Below are 6523 nucleotides of genomic sequence, written 5' to 3' on the forward strand. Positions count from 1 at the left end.
TCAGTTCCTAACAGCCAGAAATTTTCTGTGGTGAATGGATCCACTGACTTTCCTGTTGAAAGATCCAGGGTGGTTAGCTTTGAGAAGGTCTCAGATGGAGTGAAAGGTGTTAAGAAAGTTGAACAGTCCTATAAGCAAGTGGCTGTGTTTGGCCAGCTTGTTGGGGAGACAAGGTTGTTGAGAGAAGAATGTCTCCACGCTGATTCTGTGAGTGAACAGACTGTGTCTCAGATTCTGAGGGAAGACTGGGTAGCTGAGTCTGCAGAGCAGAACAGCTGTGCAGTTAATCTCTCGAGATTGCAGGGGATGGCAGGTGTACTCATCTCTAGACACTTTGGATATGACTTGTAGTCTCTCAGTGAACTTAACATCTAATTCGATGTGGAATCAGAGGTTGGAAAGGAAAGAACAACAGAATGTTGAGTCTAGCTTGTCAGTGAAAATGGATGATTTCTCTTTAAGACAGAGTCCAGCCTTGGAATTGGTAGCAGTGAAGGATCTGAACACTGGCGAACAGGCTCCTGTCTGTTGAATGCAAATTACCTGACTGACTGGGAGAAGAAAGGTTTCAGAGTAACAGCTGTGTTAGTCTGAATTCGCAAAAAGAAAAGAGTACTTGTGGCACCTCAGAGACTAACCAATTTATTTGAGCATAAGCTTTCGTGAGTTACAGCTCAGTGAGCTGTAGCTCACGAAAGCTTATGCTCAAATAAATTGGTTAGTCTCTAAGGTGCCACAAGTACTCCTTTTCTTTTTGGGAGAAGAAAGACTTGCTAATAGCCCTTAGCAGAGAGAGCACACCCAATCAGCCAGTGAATTTTGTTAAGCAAGGGAAATCAGGGGTTGATCCTTCAGGACAAGGAGGAAAGAAAACAAGATCACACAGGTGCAGCTTCACTGAACTCTCATAGAATCATAGAATCATAGAATATCAGGGTTGGAAGGGACCCCAGAAGGTCATCTAGTCCAACCCCCTGCTCGAAGCAGGACCAATTCCCAGTTAAATCATCCCAGCCAGGGCTTTGTCAAGCCTGACCTTAAAAACCTCTAAGGAAGGAGATTTTACCACCTCCCTAGGTAACGCATTCCAGTGTTTCACCACCCTCATAGTGAAAAAGTTTTTCCTAATATCCAATCTAAACCTCCCCCACTGCAACTTGAGACCATTACTCCTCGTTCTGTCATCTGCTACCATTGAGAACAGTCTAGAGCCATCCTCTTTGGAACCCCCTTTCAGGTAGTTGAAAGCAGCTATCAAATCCCCCCTCATTCTTCTCTTCTGCAGACTAAACAATCCCAGCTCCCTCTGCCTCTCCTCATAAGTCATGTGTTCCAGACCCCTAATCATTTTTGTTGCCCTTCACTGGACTCTCTCCAATTTATCCACATCCTTCTTGTAGTGTGGGGCCCAAAACTGGACACAGTACTCCAGATGAGGCCTCACCAATGTCGAATAGAGGGGAACGATCATGTCCCCCGATCTGCTCGCTATGCCCCTACTTATACATCCCAAAATGCCATTGGCCTTCTTGGCAACAAGGGCACACTGCTGACTCATATCCAGCTTCTCATCCACTGTCATCCCTAGGTCCTTTTCCTCAGAACTGCTGCCTAGCCATTCGGCCCCTAGTCTGTAGCGGTGCATTGGCTTCTTCCGTCCTAAGTGCAGGACCCTGCACTTATCCTTATTGAACCTCATCAGATTTCTTTTGGCCCAATCCTCCAATTTGTCTAGGTCCTTCTGTATCCTATCCCTCCCCTCCAGCGTATCTACCACTCCTCCCAGTTTAGTATCATCCGCAAATTTGCTGAGAGTGCAATCCACACCATCCTCCAGATCATTTATGAAGATATTGAACAAAACCGGCCCCAGGACCGACCCCTGGGGTACTCCACTTGACACCGGCTGCCATCTAGACATGGAGCCATTGATCACTACCCGTTGAGCCCGACAATCTAGCCAGCTTTCTACCCACCTTATAGTGCATTCATCCAGCCCATACTTCCTTAACTTGCTGACAAGAATACTGTGGGAGACCGTGTCAAAAGCTTTGCTAAAGTCAAGAAACAATACATCCACTGCTTTCCCTTCATCCACAGAACCAGTAATCTCATCATAAAAGGCGATTAGATTAGTCAGGCATGACCTTCCCTTGGTGAATCCATGCTGGCTGTTCCTGATCACTTTCCTCTCATGCAAGTGCTTCAGGATTGATTCTTTGAGGACCTGCTCCATGATTTTTCCAGGGACTGAGGTGAGGCTGACTGTCCTGTAGTTCCCAGGATTCTCTGGCAGCTACCTCCTTATTCCCATTAGCTATTTGCATTGATGCTCTCCTTTGAATCACAAAAAGTCCCATTCCAAACAAGTGCCTTACACAAAACCTCAAGTTCCAGTCAATGCCCGTTTCTCCCACTGTGCTGCCCCTCGTGCCCATCACCCGGTATATTTTTGTGTGCGACTAGGTGGCCCCAAAGGAGCCCCACGGGATCGGGCCCCCAGAAGAGCACAGTGGAGGACATGTCCCCCCTCTCAGTTCAGACATCGCTCTGGGGTTGAGGTGTCTGGACACCTGGCAATCGTGCTCACATAGAGATGTCGACACCCAGGGAAATTTCACATCCCACACTCTGGTGCTAGGGGATTTAGGTGCCTACAGGGTTTGGTGGCAGGTGAGTGGGGTTTGGTGAACACCAGCAGGGCCTGTTCCTGGCACTTGGGGGTGCAGCGTTCCAAGGAGTGAGGCTGCTGACTCCCAGTGAAATCAATGGATGTCAGAGCCTCAACAGGAGACAAACTCCTTGTCAACATTCAGCCCTAGGAGCCTGCAGAGGTCTAATCCCCTTTGTGAACAACGGTCCATGGGAGTTGGGCACCTCATTCCCTTAGGTTTCTTGGAATAGCTCAGCCCCTCAAAATAGCAAAACAGGACACATCTATTCCTCTCTCTCCTGACCAGGGATGTGGTGTTGATATCACAAGTTGGCACATCCCCTTGGTCCTGTCTTAGGCATGTGGTTGGCTTGTGCTAAGCCTGCACGATGGGCCTGAATGGCCACAAACAGGGTCAGCGTCAGTTCCAAGGTCTGTTTGTTTCACGGGGCCACTGGCCCAGTGCATTGACATTACCGGCACTGGTTGCACAACGCTGCACATTCCGCAGTGTTAGCTAAGCCCAGGTGTCCTTCCCACCCAACCGGGCTCTATATAATGGGCAGCTATGGGAGGACGGCATCAGCGACGCTCTGCAGACAGCTCATCTATTACCCCAGGGGACGGGAGCTGAGGAACCAGGACTTTGGCCAGGAGGAGGCCACACCATGGTTAGTTCTTAAGATGATCTGAATCTTCAGGCTGGAGATCCCACAGGTGTAGACAGAGGATGGCTCAGTTAACTGGCTACGGGAGGGCAGAATGTCGGGGGGTGAGGACAGGTGCAATTGCATGTCAGAGCACTTGGGTCCTGTTCCCAGCTGTGGGAGGAGGGGGGGTCTAGGGGTTGGAATGATGGGGCTGGAACTCAGGCTTTCTGGGTTCTATCTCTAGCTCTCGGAGGAGAAGGGAATCCAGTAAATTAGAGCAGTGAGGTTGGGAGGCAGGGCCCTTGGGTTCTAGCTCCAACTCTGGGAGAAGAAGACAATAAAGTAATTGGAGAAGGGGGGGTCTAGGATTCACAGCACCTGGGTTCTAGCCCCAACTCTAGAATGGGAGTGGGGTCCAGTAGGTTAGAGAAGCCCTTCCAAATGGTTTTTCTCTGTGTGGTAATTTTGGAGTGGAATCCATTTTAGTCAGGACTCCTGGGTCCTATCCGCAGCTCGTGGGGGGTGGGGGGTGGGGAAGCCTAGTGATAAGAATGGCAGGGTAGAGGGTGCTGAGAGCCAGGACACCTGAGATCTATCTCCAACTCTAGGAGGGGAGTGGGGTCCAGTGAGTTGTGGGGGGGCGGGGGGGGGGCTGGAAGCCAGGACTCCTAGGTTCTATCCCCAGGTCTGGGAGGGGAGTGAGGTCTAGTGAATTAGGACAGGGGGCTGGGCAGTTTGAGACGCACGTCTCCTCTCTGTAGGAAAGAACTTGTCACCTAGAGATTCGAGCGGAGGACTCAGCAAACCCCACTGTGGCTCTTCTGAGCACTGGAGCAGGAGTTTCCACCAGTTTAGATCTTATCTGTGAACTGCAGAATTTCAAAACACAAAGCAGATGAGAGGGGCTGGGTCAGCTCATGTAGAGAGGGAAGCTCAGAGCTCAGGCTGTCTGCTCATTTCCTTAAAGGAGAATAAAATAAAGAGGCCAGGTTGAGAGGACACGATCGCCAGGGGGTGACATTCAGCCTCCCATGCTGTGCAAAGCTGGGCTGACCGTCCGACCAGCACTAGCTGGGTCCCCTGTGGGACATGTAGGCTGTGTCTACACTACAGACCTTACAGCAGCACAGTACCGCTGCATTTGCGCCTCTGTAAGGTGTCCCATGTAGCCGCTCTGTGCCCATTGGAGAGAGCATCTCCCTCCGACGTAGCCATGTCCACACCGGGGCTTTTCTCGGTGAAATTTCTGTCAGTCAGGGGAGTGTTTTTTCACACCATCGACCAACAAAAGTTTTACCAACAAAAGTACTAGTGTAGACAAAGCCTTAGAATCCACTGAGCCTAGTGTGTGAGCTGCTACTGCTGGAGGACTGTGGCTGGGGCCTGCAAAGGGGCCTAAGGGAGTTAGGGGATCTCTTGAGGGATTTGGGCACCTAACTCTGGAAGTCTCCTTTCAAAATCCCAGTTCAGGTCCCCCATCTGGCAGACTCATAAACCTCTGGGGATCAGCTACAAGAGAGATGGGAGCACATGCTGGGAGGGGGTTACAAAGTGGTTCTGAGTGGGGAGATCTCTCTGGGGATTAGTTTTGGGGGGGGGGGTCCACTGTCCAACCCATGGGGAAACTTGGAACAGGTCCTTGCCTTGATGCATCCCTTCCTCACCCATTTCCACAAGAAGCCCTGTAGAGCTGGGGTGTTCACACTCTGAACGACCCTCCGTGAATTGCCTCCCACCAGAACCATTCCTAGATTTTAAAGCCAGAAGGGGCCATTCAATCATCTCGCCTGACCTCCTGTAAAACACAGGCCAGATAATTTCACCCAGTTACCCCAGCACTGAGTCCAATCACACGTGTCTGGCTAAAGCACCTTCCACAAAGGTGGCTTGTCTGGATTAGAGCCAGCCAGAGATGGTAAAGATGGAATTTGTTCCCCTTGCTCATTTGTTCCAATGATGCCTCATCCCCACCAATAAAAACTGGGGCCTTATTTCTAAGTTCATTTTGTCTGGTTTCAACCTCCAACCCTTGGTTTATTTTTCTGCCATTCTCTGCTAGATTGAACAGACACTGAATGACTGGTGTTTTCTCCCTATGAAGGTCCATGTACAGTGTCCTCTCAGTCACCTCGCAGTCTGCTGTTAGATACTTTAACAGATCAAGCTCTTTAATTCTCTCACTCTCAGGCAATTTCTTCAGCTCTTACATCATTGTTGTGGCTCTTTTCTGCTCCTTTCCAGAAGGTTGACCCCAGAACTACAGTCAGCATTCAGAGTACACCAGTATCAGTCCCACCAATGCCATAAAGAACCTCTGCTGCCCCTAGTGCCCATTATACAGTATAGCCGCCCCTTCCGCACCCCCGCCCTCTGCTGCCCCTAGTGCCCATGATACAGTATAGCCGCCCCTCCCCACCCCCACCCTCTGCTGCCCCTGGTGCCCATGATACAGTATAGCCGCCCCTCCCCACCCCCACCCTCTGCTGCCCCTGGTGCCCATGATACAGTATAGCTGCCCCTCCCCACCCCCACCCTCTGCTGCCCCTGGTGCCCATGATACAGTATAGCCGCCCCTTCCCTACCCCCACCCTCTGCTGCCCACCTAGTGGACCTTATGTAATAATGTGATCCTGATCTATGACCATGACCCTGAGACAGTACTGTGATACAATTAATACATCATCATCATCATAAATGCAGGGCTTTCTGGGTTGGTCCATGATGTGGGATAAAGATTGTACTAGGTGGAACCCTGGATGCTGTTACTGGGCTGCTTCCTGCAATAAAACATATGATTGAAAATGCAGAATGGCTGGGTCTGCTGTTGTGCTGGACTTGATGCAGAGAAATCAGAATTTTCTCTCTTTCTCTTTCTTCCGGCTGCAAGCTCCCCCACTGTGGAGGTATGTGTTGGATGACTAGGATGTGTTGGGAAATGATTTACAAGTCCATTCCCTTTTAGGGCTTCCCCTTGGCTTCGATATAGTCTCAGCATAAGGGGACTGGCTGGCTCTGGCGGGCAGGGAGTGGGATAAAATATGTGTGCCCCCTACAGATCCAGCCCTAGGACATTGACACTGTATTTTAGTTTATAAGTCCCTAAATAGGGAACAAATATTTGATAATGGGCTCGTCAATCTAGTCGAGAAAATTATAACAAGATCCAACGGCTGGAAGTTGAAGATAGACAAATTCAGACTGGAAACCAGGTGTAAACGTT

This window comes from Lepidochelys kempii, chromosome 13, assembly GCF_965140265.1.
Source record: "Lepidochelys kempii isolate rLepKem1 chromosome 13, rLepKem1.hap2, whole genome shotgun sequence".
NCBI classification, from domain to species: domain Eukaryota; kingdom Metazoa; phylum Chordata; order Testudines; family Cheloniidae; genus Lepidochelys; species Lepidochelys kempii.